At 40.7% G+C, this 14,617-nt stretch overlaps 2 non-coding genes across 2 annotated transcripts; both read right to left on the reverse strand.

Moving 5' to 3' along the window:
- Positions 1–905: 905 nt before the first annotated feature.
- Positions 906–987, reverse strand: trnal-aag (transfer RNA leucine (anticodon AAG)). Its single transcript has one exon. It is a non-coding gene; the product is annotated as a tRNA-Leu (tRNA).
- A 5,965-nt stretch (positions 988–6,952) lies between these two features.
- On the reverse strand, positions 6,953–7,034 carry trnas-gcu (transfer RNA serine (anticodon GCU)). The gene has a single exon. It is a non-coding gene; the product is annotated as a tRNA-Ser (tRNA).
- Positions 7,035–14,617: the final 7,583 nt, after the last annotated feature.

A 14,617-nucleotide genomic window follows, 5' to 3' on the forward strand; every position in this document is an offset into this window, starting at 1 on the left:
AAATCTATACAGCTTGCGAAAGATGAAACACAAATCTTGCTTATCAGTGAAGAAGAGGTACTCCGAGCAGGCCAGCTAATACCAGCAAAGTTTTTTTTTTCACCCTAACCCAGAGAATGGAGAAAAGCGAGGCACCTGTGGCTCTGCAGTGTAATCAGTTCGCGAGTTCCGCGGTTAGCTGAAAGAGTGGTAAATGGAGCTCGCCCCAGCCCGTCCTTATTCTTTTAAAGAGGATAAAAAATTAACTTTGCCGCCATTACTACCAGCTTTAAAAGACTGCCATGGGCACAGAAAAAAACACACTACAGATGACTTTTCTGGAACCGAAGCAGAGATTCCTTTACGAACCAACTGATAAAGCTCAGCCAGTGAATACTGTTAACAGAATGTGAAAGCACGATCAACTTTGTAACTGCAACCACAGGAAAAACAGCAAGAAGCAGGCTCCATTCCCCATTTAAATCTGTCGTGCGAGGCATGCTTTTTGAACGCATGAAGTAAATCCCACGATCGCTTTTGAACTTGGACAAAGTACTTCCAAAGGAGCGCTATGCGCAAAGATTTAACAAGCTCAACCCCCGCCAACGATTCGGTGTGAAGAAGCAGAACATTCAAGTTTCACAGACAGAAGCAGCACGCCAGCACAGCCAACATTAAAACGGAGGGCACACTACGATTTGCATTGACACAAAAGTGATCTGGGCAGACGTCGTTCCCTGCATAACGCAAAAAGTGGCAAAGCGCTTTTGGGTTGAGAGGACGCAAGAAGGTTTTTGTTTTGTGCCTTGATGTCAAGCTGAGAAAGTATCTTTAAACACTTTGCTTAGTTTCTCGAGAGACTGCCAAAAAGCAGTTCCCTCCCTTTCGTCTGAAGTCAGCTGAAAGGGGGTCTCGACAGAAGCACCTGGCAGCGGTGGGATTTGAACCCACGCCCCCGAAGAGACTGGAGCCTTAATCCAGCGCCTTAGACCGCTCGGCCACACTACCCGCTGTGCGCTGTCTCTTTGTCTCATTACTTGCCGGGAGGAAGCCGGGTGGGTTTTGCTCTTGTCGCCCGACTTAGTGGCGTTATGACCGTGGAACCGACTGCACCTGCTTTTTCTGAGATGCTTCCCCTCTCATGGCGAGATCTCGACTTCTTTAACACCTCTGGATAAAGATCTTCTGTGGAGCAGGTTTCAGACCTCTGCGTACAGCACCCTTGATGTCATTTTATTTTTACAGCAGCCGCATCTGGAAAGTTGTGTCTTTTACGTTTTATTTGAACAACAAAACTACATACAATACAAACAAAAGCACATATAACGTATCAAGAAAATCATCAGGGGCACATGCTATAATACAATTACACTTTATGAAAAACGATTACACAAGGTAAATAAAGATAAGGTACGCACAGCTTGTTCTTACATTTCGAAAGAGTCCGTAAATACCCCTTTACGTCTATTTTGAACTGTTCAAACGTAGGACTCTTCCCAGACCATTTCACTTTATACCACATTCCTAAACGAGAATGCATCTCCTGTTTTAGAACTATTTTGGGTGGTATGGCTTATACAACACACCCACAGTATTCTAATGGTGGACTGCAGATCTGTGCTATAGTTCAGTCGAATTCGAAGGATCCAGCAATCATACTGGATTTGACTGGGATTCTGAAATGTCTCTTGCAAAGGTATTCGGGTTTGCTTGAACCTTTAATAAAATAGTGATCTGAAACTACCCAGCTTACAATCTCTGAGGTTCTTGTGGCAAAGCACAGTCATACCTGACCTGTCTGGAATGACTACTGAGAGTCTTTATCCAGAAGCGACGGCACCACTCCCAGTAGAATGAGAGAGAAATACAGCATGACATGGGGAGTCATGGGGCTCCCACAGTTTGTTTTTCCTCATGTTACTGATTTTTTCACTAACATTTTGATCTTTTCACAATCAGACCTTTTTTCACATTTAATAAAATCTTTTAACCAGCAAACCGGTTTTATCGGTTTGTGAGGTTTGTGAATGCGTGCAGTAAGTCCTTATTGAACTAGGACAAAATATTCCTGATGGAGTGCTGTGCGCAAACATTGAATAAACTCGACCTTTGCAGATGATTCGGCATGAAGAAGCAGAAGATTAATTTTTCACAGACAAGCAGCACACCAGTACAACCAATATTAAAATTTAATTGACAGCTCACAAACATTTGCACTGACACAAAGGTGATCTCAACTAAATGGAGAGAGGATTCTGTGTTAATTGTGCTTCTCCTGGGAGAGGTCAAGTTGAGAAGTTCATGATAAAAGGGTGGTAAATATCCTGTCCAGGAATATCGGGGCTGTAGGGGGTCAGATCTATAGATGTAGTAAACACATTAGTGGAGACGGTGTGTCTGGTCTCTGTGAGAGAGCCGGGCGGGAAGAATAATCTGTGGTCTGGGAAGAAGAGACCCTCGGAGGCGCTCCACACAGGAGAGAATGAAAAAAATATATATTTTTCAGGGACGCTGATTTTTCTCTTTGAGGGAATTAAAAGCATGTATAGCGAGTGACTTCGTGGCGCAACGATAGTGCGTCTGACTCCAGCTCAGAAGATTGCGTGTTCAAATCACGTCAAGGTCAGCTGATGGGTTTGCAGGTGCTGCTGGTGCCCAACCCGGAAATTACACCACGCTGTTCAGTTTTATCTGTACACCACATAGGTAATCTGAACGAAATAACAGAACAGTACAGAACACGCAGTCAGGAGCTTATGCAGCGTTTCATCTTGAACACGACAAGAGAAAAGGCACACTGCACGTCTGCGAAACATCACGTCTGACTTTAGAGAAAGTGACATCAGAGAATGGAAGTTTCAGACCGCTTTTTTGTTACAGGTTCAAGCAAACCTGAAAGTTAGGGAGTGTTTGGTCACTTTTGTATGAAAAAGTGTCTGAAGCCTGTAATTATAATTTGCCCTTTTTTAATTGTGGTTGAAATCCACTCCCATGTACCAAGACCTTACAGTATATTCATGTTTACTTAAATGACTAACTATTGGACATTAGTTGGTGTTTTTTTTGTAACGATTTGCTATTTCATGCAGGAAAGAAAGGAACCCAGACCCAACGTTTGCTTTCAGGTGCGGTTCATTTACATAACGGACATATATTTCTGAGGAGCCTGATTTAAATCACACAACCCCGGTAGAAGTCGAATCGACAATCTTATAAACCGAAATCAGACGCGTTATCCATTAAACCACTAGCCCGTCACGTAACTCAATTGCACCATGGTGAGTTCAGCGCCGCTACTAGTAATACCCCACCCCCATCTTAAATTTCTACGTGAGAAACGTGTTTTCTACATTTTTATCAGTTTTAAAAAATCATCACTTTTAAGCAGACAAAGCCTTTATGTGTCGCTCTGAATTTCTAATTGATTTAGAATTCCAAGAAAAAAGAGTTTTGTTCCACAACGGCGTGAAATGATCACGTCTTTCACTCTACTTCTCTCTAGTAGTAAAGCAGATCTTGCTAGGTGAGCATTTGCTCCGGTAAATTAGGTCACTTTTCATGTTAACTCACTTCTTCTAAACACAACATTTCCTGGTGCATGTTTTCTCCATGAAAAAAGACATTTTCCCTTACATGATTTCTCGTTTTGTTTCATCAAAGAGTACAGAAAGAAGAAAGAAAGAAAGGAAAAGTGTCGTAAATGAACTCTGTCGCCCTTGGGAGATGTCAAGCGCATTGGACATGAAAAGTGCACAATAAAAGCCATTTCCCTTCGTGTCGGGACTCCTATTGAATGTAAAGGAGGGAACGTGCTCAGCCAGCCGACTCAGCGCTTACTGAACGCAGGTGTCTCAGAGCGGTGTGTCCAAGTGGCAGTAAAAGAGGAGAATTCTGCCGGCGCCGTGGCTTAGTTGGTTAAAGTACCTGTCTAGCTAACGGGAAATCCTGGCTCCAAATCCTAGCAGTCCATCGCCTGTGTTGCACTGGACACCCTGTAGATCATCAAAAGCATATTGAGCTCCTTGGTAATGAAATTGCCGGATAAAAGCCATTTCACATCCTTTCTCAACATGCTCAGCGAGAAGGCTCACCGCACACCGAACGAAGATGTGACAGAGCAGTGTGTGCAATTGGCTGTAAAAGGGTACTGCTTCGCCCTCGTTGTGGCTTAGTTGGTTAAAGCTCCTGTTTAGTAAACAGGAAATCCTAGGTTCAAATCCCAGCGGTGCCTTTCTTCCTGTCTTCTCGCACCGTTTATTGATATAGACAACATGCTTCTGCATTATGTTTAAAAGAAGTGTTCATTTCCTTTTTGGCACAGCTTATTTTTCAAGAAATCCACACATTGCGAAAGATAAAGTTCTCATCTTTCTTATCAATGCAAAAGAATTACTGCCAGCTGGCAAGAAAATGACAACGATTTGTTTTTACTTTAGCCATAAATCTGTGAATGTAGAAAAAATACGACATGTGTTAGTTTCTATGCCACACTCAGGGTGTCCTTCAGTTAAACACAACGTTGGTAGATCAAAGGCACGCAGAGACACACTTCGAATTAATCCGATCTAAACATTACCTTCTCTAAATGTGATTGAGTTTCTTTCCACGTCCTTAGCCATCTTGATGTTTACAGAGATTTTCAACTTTTGACACGAGTCAAACTACGAGTAAATAGTTGAGTACCTAAGTCAATATCACCGGGAATGTGAAAATAAATGTAAACATCAATATTTCTGCTGTCTCCTGAGAAACACAAGTATAGAGTCAAAACACAATAAATAATGCTAAAAAATTATTCAGTTACATCCCCTTTAAATATGTATTTCCTTAATATCAGTTCTCTTCCCTCCCCAGGACACTTGCAAATTCACTATAGCATATTAAAAGCTGTGTGTAAGTCTTACATGTGTTCTGTCACATCTGGGTGTTAAATTAATAGATGTGTTGTGTTATTTAATATGATTTGACTCCACGCTTGTGTTTCTCGGGAGACAGCAGAAATATTGAGGATTTGCGGCTACAGAAAATAATGTGAACTTTACAGGCTAAAGTAAGGTTACGTTAAAGAAACAAAAACTTATTGTCACCCTTTTTAACGTGATTTTTTAAGACATTTCTTCGGAATAGTATATCTTCTCGTGTCTTTGGCTGTTATCCTACAATAACGGTGGTGAAATAGCAGGAATGTGCGGAAAGAATCGGAGATTGAACAGAAGACTCATCCAGTCGATAGTAAGGTTGTGTAGGACCGCACACACTACGATGTCAGTGTTGAGTAGCGTGGTTTAAAAGCTTCTTCACGAACCAGGAAGGAGTAGAAACCTAAAGTCTTCTGATCCGTAATCAGACACGTTATCCAGTGTGCCATTGGCGTTTGCATCGCGTTCCCATACAGCACCACATTCAGTTCAGAGCCGCTACTATTCATGTGTTTTGTACGTGTGTCTAGTTACTACGTCTTTCATTATGTCTGGTTTAAAATAATGTATCTTTAAAACAGACAAAGAGTTTATGAGTCTCCCTGAAATTCACACACGAAGAATAAAAGATATCGCGTTTAAAAAGAATACAGAGATGCCGGCGATAGAAAACGGAGCGTCTTAAGTGCGCGCTATCACTGAACTAAACTCCCGATCGGTAAGTTTGTCGGCGGCTTTTTAATTGTGTTAGGAAGAGCAAACAGTCCACAGTGTACATTTTAAAGGTCTAAGCAAAACAGTCAGACGTGAGGATTATTCAGAACAGGAGCCTCTACTTCTTTGTATACTGAGCTTTCGGGTGAACATCAAAGTGAAAGACAAATTCGCAATTTTCACTTTTTGATTAAGGAACAAGAAAACACCATCCTTCGAGCTGGATTCAAACCAGGGACATAAGAAGTGCCCACTGTTTTTGTTTACAGTCTTAAGATCTAGTAACTGAGCTATCGAGAGGTCGAACAGCAAATGCTTTGTCACACGTGTAGCCCAATGTAGTTTAGTGTTCCTCTTTATTTAAATCCCAGTTCGACATCAAAATACTCACTCCCATAGTCTCGTTCAGAAGAAGAAATGGACCAGGCTTCCACTGTATAAACGTCCAGAGTTCTTAACGTAAAACGTTTGAAGGGACATCAGTGCTGGCGGAAATTGACCCTTTTTCTAGTGGGATCAGGATCATATAAAACCATTCTTTTGGCTTGAGAAGAGGATCATGGAGACACTCAAAACATCCCTGTCTTTGCTTCTTTCAAGGACGAATGGAGTATTGAGCTGCAAGCATCGGTTCAAATCAAAACTCTCTGCTACTGCAGTTGCTTGTCTGAGAGTTTCTTCAAATCTTTCAACTGAACGTTGATATCAAGGGATATTGACGGTAATATCATACGGATTTTGGTTTTCTTTTGATCGAAAATTGTATTAAAATACAAGCCTCTTTCACATTTGTATAATACTTTCCCTTGCATCCTCAGATAAAAATTCTAAATACCACAAAGTTACAATATATGGAATAGCATTTATTTTAAAATGTATTTTAAAATTTGCATTTAATTAGAGCTATATTTAGAGCTTAGTAAAGATAACATTGCTAATATTGATGGAGTAGAAATGTAAGATGAATTGATAGCTTTTTCTGAGCTAAAAAGTCCTACAACGCCTCCTGTAACAGGTAAGGACTCATAGCAAGACATTGCTATTGCATTGCGCATTTTGCAGATACGACCAGTTTCTGCTTCTGGTGAGTGCATTTTTTCCAAACTGAAATTAACAAGAACATTTTCAAGATGCGCCATGTCCCTAAATCGTTCATCAGGACTACTATTAATATCAGGTGAAAGCAGTACAAAGCATAAATTTAACCTATTAAGAGACTATATCTGTCAGCTACTGCTGTAAGCCATGTTCAGCCAACGCTAGAAATATTACTGCTCTACTACAGTAGCTAAAGAAAGCAAGTCAGACTTAGAAACGGATCACAAGTCGAAGACCTAAACCGACGAGAATGGGATTCGAACCCACGCGTGCAGAGCACAATGGATTAGCAGTCCATCGCCTTAACCACTCGGCCACCTCGTCACGAAAGCTATCTACCCTTGGGCATGATTTTGGTCGGCGACCAGGCTCAGCGCACATCGACCTCAGATGTCTCAGAGCGGTGTGTCCAAGCGGCTGTATAAGAATAGGTAATAGGTTTATTCCATGCTGGAAAAAAGAAGAAAGAGACAACAACGTTTCGGCCGTGGAGCCTTCTTCAGGTGTGAGAGAGACAGGGCAGTAGGCAAAGGTAAAGTAGCGGGAGAACAAAGGTTTGAGGGTGGGTACCCACCTGTATAAGAATAGTGTTCTGCCGGCGCTGTGGTAAAGCTGGTGAAAGCACTTATTTCATAAAGAGGAGATCCTGGATCCGAATTCCAGCGGTACCTTTTTTCCTGTCTTGTTTTACAGAACATGTAATTTGGGACACTCAAAGAGGTCTTGATTTGGTTTAATGCGTTTATTCATTTCCTTTGCAGAACAACTTGCTTTTTTTAAAATCATATAGCTTGCGAAAGATGAAATGCGAGCGAATTTTTTTGTTCACCAAAAGTATGTAAATGAAAAAAAGCAAGGTGTAAGCATTTCTGTGGTGCAACCTGTTAGCGTGTTTGGCTATTAACTCCAAGGTGGGTTTTTTGATCCCACCCAGGGACGCACTTCTTCCTATAGTAAACATCATCGCCGCAAAAATTAAATTGTTCCGCAAAACCTGAACTATTTTGATATTTGCAGTAGTAAACAATTGAGTACCAGAGTCAACATTACCGGGAATTTCCAATAATTACGGACATTGGCAATTTCCAAGCAGTTAGTATTCACCCATGGAATTATAGGTTCCAGTGGGTGGCGGGAGAATTCACTTATGCTCCCGTTGCATCTTCAGCTAAAGTAATTTAAAATACATAGCAAAATTGTTTGAGAACTTGACAAGCAAAAACGACAGATCGCCGAAGTTGTATTTTAATATTTTCGTATATTTACTTTAATTTGAATATAAATGTTAACATAAACGCTGTTCAATATAATGTAATTTTGTTGTACTTTTAAAATATTTTAGCTGAGGATGCGAGGGGGGCTATTACACCTTGCCAAATATCTAAATAACTGTAAAATAGGCTGGCATTTTAATAAAACAGGCGATCAAAAGAAAGCTACAAATAGTACGGTATTATGCTCAATATCCCTCGATATTGAAGGTCAGATGAAGAACTTGAAGAAACTCTCAAAGAATCAACGGCAATAGCAGAGGATGTTGATTTTGAACCAACGTTTGCACCTCAATTATCCAGCAGTCTTTGCTTGACAGACTTCCTCAAGATATTCGGTGTTCTATACAGAAAATCGAAAATTAAAAGTGCTAATGTGCCAAGAGGGGTGGCCCGAGGCAAAGACTGCGGTAGAGGAAGAATAAGCTCCGCACGATAACGCGTGTCTAATACTCGGCCTCTGAAAGGCATCATATTCGTTGAACTGCCTCCCAGCTGTGACTCTTACACGAATTTCGCGGTACGTGTGTACGAGCTTATAATTCAGGAATATCAATGGTCAGACGTTTATGGTGGGTTTGTGTTTTGTATTATTTAGTGAATGGAAAAAAACATTTTCAAAAAAAGCTCGAATGAAATAATAAAAAAAGTTTATTTGCCTGTTTGTTGTAACAGCTGTGCCAAAAATATTCATCTACATCAGAATAGTACCTGAACGTGACTGGACCTTGTTGGATTTTAGGAAATTTATTTTTGCACATCTTCGCCTACGATCAGGAATACCTTCCTGTTTTCAGCGTATTTATTGTTTCTACCTGTGATCTCGGAAAGGAAGACCCACTACCTGTGAAATAGGTAAAACCGAAATATTCTGGGAATTTGCTGTGGTTTGAGAGGAGTGTATGAAGGTATTAAAGGAGAGAAGAGACGCGCATTCCGCAGGGGGAGCACAAAACCATGAACCCCGCCTGTGTCTTTTCTTATATAACCGCTGAGCCCGGACACAGCGTCTCCAGCCAGTGAAATACAGGATAAACCGCAAGGAAAACAATGTTTCTTTTAATAAGTCTTCTTCTGGTTTTCTATTTCGGTCTTTCACATTTGAATGCATACTTTGCAGTTAATCTTTCCTCGATTACAGGCAGCCCAAACAGTTCTTAAGGCAGACATCGAAGCCTATTTGACTTTCTGCTAATCACATAAGTGTTCAAGAAGTACTTCCCTGACCATCATGTGCCCCCAAGCCGGTTTCTCCGTTTTCCTCTTCCTGTCGTTGTCAGCAAGCACAAGAAGACAGGAAAAACGCAAGGCAGGGAAAAGACGGTAGCTGTCAGAAGTGGGATTTGAACCCACGCCTCTATTCAGAGACCAAAACACCCAAGCAATGGAAAAACATGAGCCCTTAAAACTGGCGCATCAGACCACTCGGCCATCCAGACAAGCTACAGAAGTTGGTGTGCTGGAAGCACAAGTCATTCACAAAACTGAGAAATGGTTTGCTGGAGAAGCGCCAAGTTGCCTGTTGTAGCCTAAACGGATCGAGGAAATCAAATTTTCGGATCGATTCAGAGTGTGCTTTACAGCCATTGTGTTATATTTTGATCTGCTAGGGTGCAGTCGTCTTCACAATCTGGATTATCTCATAAAGAGCGACGTCAGTGTAAAACAGCTATCATTTTTAAGAACAGACGTTGTATTGCATATTAATAATTGATTTATTTTCCTGATTACAATACAGTATACTTTCCTGATTGCAATGTATTGTGAAGCATAAAAGCCAGCTGCATCAATCTCTATTACGCGTCATTTATGAAGGCGTTTCAAATAGCAGCCAGTGCAGTACTTTTGGAGCATGTATTACATTGTAAATAGTCTTATTTAAAATCACACACTGTTATTTAGACAGCGCAAACCAGTCTGACCTCCTTCAACTTTCTGTGCTCGCTGAGTAGATCTTAAAGCAGCTGCAGCCAGAGTAGCCGTAATGGCAACACAGTGCTTGGAGTTCGGCTACTCTTATTTCTTCTGCAGAACCACCGGCATCGGAATATACTGATCCGCATAAGAAGCGCTTTCGGTTTCTGATCGTTTTTATTGAGCGCTGCTCTAAACTTTACATTTGCTCGTACTTGTTTTTCCCATGAAAAAAGACATTTTTCTCATTACATGATTTCACTTTTTTTCTTTTCAACAAGTAGAAAGAAATAAAATATAATTCCGTATAAGAGACACAGGTTGGATGGTTGGTGGTCTAAGGCGTTGCGTTTAGGTTGCAGCTTTTCCTGGAGACTTTTGTTTAAACCCCACTTCTGACAACGTAGAAACGATAAAATCCCTAGGTAGAAAGCATCTCGCATTTCACGTGTTCAATGTTAATTGTCTCAGTGGTTGCCTCAGTGAATGATGGACCTTCTCTCTTGCAGGGTGACGGAAACTTCTTCAGAGAGGGAGTCTCTGGAGTTTACAGCCAGTGCAGTTTCTCCTGGAGACGTATGTTCAAATCACACTTCTGATGAAAAGCTTTTCTCGTTAGAGTAGAAACGATAGAAGCCTTAAGTGGGAAAAAAAATCACGGCACGGCTTTTCTTCATCAAGAGCCGAGACAACAGAAACAGACTTCAAACTGACATGAATTACTTCATGAGCGTTTATGACCGTCTTTAAAAAGCTGAGAGCAGGCGAAAACGTCATTGGAAATGAGGAAATGTCTGCTGACTGTAAACAGAGCTCACGCTCAGCTGCGAATAAGCGCTCCTCTTTAGTACAGTGCTGAGTGCCTACGTTTGCTGCGGGGGAGACCGGGGTACTTTTCTGTGACAGGGCGCTGGTTTAATTTTTTAACAACCTGACTCCACTTAAAAGTGTGTACTGTGTACTAACTTTCGAACTACTTAGTGCGGTAGAATATGGAGATCATCTCTAGCTCTGAGCTCAACTGCAACAAGAAGTCGTGCTGAACAAAGTCAGAGTCCAGCTGAACGTGTGCTCAGTGTGGTGCTCAGGACACGGGAGCATTGCTGTGGCTCTAATTAGCACGAACTGCAGGGGCTCTGAATCAGAACGTTTCAATTTATCTGTTCAGTAAATTAAAATGCAGGACACGTTAAAATCGGATTATGACTATATAACCGAATGTCCCTCACAGTTTAAAAGATACCAGTAAGGACACACAATTACTAATGCGATACTTATTGGAAATAGTCCCAAAACAAGCACGTATCGCAGCTGGTAGACCCCTGTAATAATTTTGCAGTGACAGAACACTTTGAAGATTTGCAATCTATTTAAATATGAATTTTCTAAATTTCAGTTCTCTTCACTCCCTGGCATAACTGAACTCTCACCTTCACATACTAAAGGCATTACATGCATTAGCTGTGATAATGCTTCTAAGAAGCACAGAATGACATTTAGTTTTGTTCCTCATTTCCCCCAAGAAAAAAAAAGGAGTCAATTTCCGCCTGGAATGATTGATGCCCCATCAAACATGTTTTAATATCCCCGGAAGTTTATACGGTAGAATCCTGGTTTGTGGCTTAAATTCAAGGTAAAAAAGACTAAGGAAACGAGTTGGAAACAATGTCGATCTGGGATTTTACTCATCTGGAACATTTCACTACATTGGGCAGTATGTGTCAGAGTGCAGCTCCTGGTATCCCTTCGATAGCTCAGTTGGTAGAGTAGGGAACTGTAATGGAAACACTTGGGAATCCTTAGGTCGTTGGTTTGACTCCAGCTTGAAGGAAGGTGCCTTTTGTGTATTGTAACCAAAGAGTTAAAATAGTGAATCTGTTTAATTCAGTCGTTGATCAAAAGCTCAATAAACGACGAAGCAGAGGCTCCTGTTCCAAATTCAGCTCCCATCTGATTGTCTTGTTTTGGCCAAGATCTGATCTATGAATTAAGGGACTTCTCTGTCTGCTTTGTAATTCAAAAATACATTTTGTAATGCAAATGTCAAGTTTTTTGTAGATATAAAGGTGTTCTCTGTTTTCAAAGGATAGCTACTTAATTGGCTTTATGATTTGGTATTGATTTTGTATCGTTGTATTATTAACTTTGTGCTTTCTGTGTTTTTATCATTCTCACTCCCTGTGCTGAAAACAGAATTATCTCTTCCCCGAACATCGTCTACAGATCACTTGTGTGCTTTTAACCTTCTCCCAGCTACAGGCGAGACTGAAGCTGGAGATGTGAAGGCACCCGCTGGTGCATCTTCTCCAAATTTCACAATTGCAACAGACTTCTCTTTTTTTTAAAAAAGTAGATATAGCCCTGAAAAAAGCATTAGCTTTATCAGTTTTTACATTAATCGATTTTGAAACAAATATTCTATTTTTATTGCAATTTACATAATAATAATTATTATTATTATTATCGCTTAAACTTATATAGCGCTTTTCTGGACACTCCACTCAAAGCGCTTTACAGGTAATGGGGAATCCCACTACCCCCACCAATGTGCAGCCCCACCTGGATGATGCAACAGCAGCCATACTGTGCCAAAATGCTCACCACACATCAACAATCAGTGGGGAGGAGAGCAGAGTAATGAAGCCAGTTCATAGATGGGGATTATTAGGAGGTCATGACTGGTAAGGGCCAATGGAAAATTGGGCCAGGATGCCGGGGTTACACCCCTACTCTTTCAAGAGACGACCTGGGATTTTTAAAGGCCAGAGAGAGTCAGGACCTCAGTTTTACTTCTCAGCCAATGGACGGCACCTGTTTACAGTTTAGTGTCCCCGTCATTATACTGGGGCATGAGGACCCACATGGACCGCAGGGTGAGCGCCCAGCGACAGAAACCAGATGGTACCGTGTGTCGGGCTCGGCTGCGAGCAGGACAATGACGTCACGGGGACAAAGTAGAAAAAATCAAAACAGTTCTGTAAAAGACCTGTGTCAGCTGTCGGTTAGCAGTCTGGACTCTAAATCCATCGATCTGATTTCAAATCTCTCTAACACCTGAGCTGCGGCTTCTTTTGAGTAGTTATTCAGGAGAACACTATGTTGATTGTATAGATGAAACGTTTAATATATTCAGGTGGGTAGCTACTTCAGCATGCCTATCTGCAAAGAAACAAGTAATGTTTGTATATAAATGAATGTCTCTGACAACTTAATGTTAGTTTTTAATTTAGTTTTAGTTTTACGATGTAGGTCAGGCGTTGACATATGCACAAACACACGAAATGTCTCACTCCTGATTCAGCTCATGCTTCATACGAGTGAAGTGATTCCTCCTGCTTCTCGTACAACCATATCAGAACAGAAGCCCGTGTCACCCAGCTCTGATTCAAGAGCGACTCACATCTTGACAGGGTGCCCCTTTGGTCAGAAAAAATAGTTGTCAGAAAATGTGAGAAAAGGAAAGTTATGTACAGTAAGCTTTCACACACAGCTCTCACACACAGCATTAGAGATTGGAATCTGATTGTAAAAAAAAAAACTGCCCGTCTCCCCGGCATTTAACGGTGCTGTTGCTTTTATTTTACATATTGTTAGCATTTTAATGAATTTTTAAAAGATTTATACACAAATCGCTAAATACGAAACGTAAAAAAACCAACTGTAAGCAATTGACCATTCATATTCCTGAATTTTAAATCCCTGTGTTTATCTGTGTCCAAGTGCCTGGTGCAGCTATTTTGAAAGCATACCTCAAGGAGGGCTTTACACGCAGTCTGGGGTATTTTCTCCTTTTACATTTTTGTGATTTTATATCGAACCTGGTATACTCCCAAAAGTGCACAGTAGCTTGTACTGTGTGCCCTGTTTGCCTTTGTAAGCGTTTGTTTAAAAAATAACTTCACAATACGATAAAAACAGAGAAAGCACAAACTTAATAATATAACGATTCAAAATCAAAACCAAATCATAAAGTCAATTACAGATGCAGCCATTCAAAATGCGCGGGCGATACCGCATTATTTTCCGGTACGCTGTACGCAGTCTACCGCAAGCTACCGGTAAATACCGCGAGTTACCGGTAAATACCGCTAGCAAAATAATAGTATCCGGAATTTCCGCAAGGTGGAGCTAATAAAGCTCAACCTCTCATGTTTGAGCTGTAGCCATCAAAGTCTTTAACGAAGATATTAATAATAGTATTAATAATAAATGACCTTGGACAAGCTGTAAACTCAAAGTATTGCCCTGGTCCACATTCTTTTTTTCATTGACCGTCTTTGTAAAAGTAACGCCACAGCATTTCGCAATCACGCATTTTTTTCCAATCATGCAAAGTACAGTGATTCACCATGCCTTTCACATGCTCATAAAAGAGATTGATTTAGGGACATAAACATATTACCGTATGCAAACTGTACTGTATACAGTATGTATATGTATATTTAATGTCTTAACTGTGCCCGTTTAAGTATTGAATATTCATATCTAATTTTACCACTGAAGGGAAATCTTAGTAGCTGAGCATAAAAACAATAGGAGCATACTGCAACGCGTGTGAAGGCCATAAACGATATTAATTTTGGAACATAAACATACAGTATATGGCTGGTCTCGGTACTTTAAAGAAAACATACACGAAACATGGTTTCATTATGACCAGAATCTTGAGATATTTTTAACTTGATTTACAGTATTTGAGAGGTATGTCTTAACACCGATACT

The sequence above is a fragment of the Atractosteus spatula genome, unplaced genomic scaffold (genome assembly GCF_055471065.1).
Source record: "Atractosteus spatula isolate fAtrSpa1 unplaced genomic scaffold, fAtrSpa1.hap1 Scaffold_108, whole genome shotgun sequence".
In the NCBI taxonomy this organism is placed as follows: Eukaryota; Metazoa; Chordata; class Actinopteri; order Semionotiformes; family Lepisosteidae; genus Atractosteus; species Atractosteus spatula.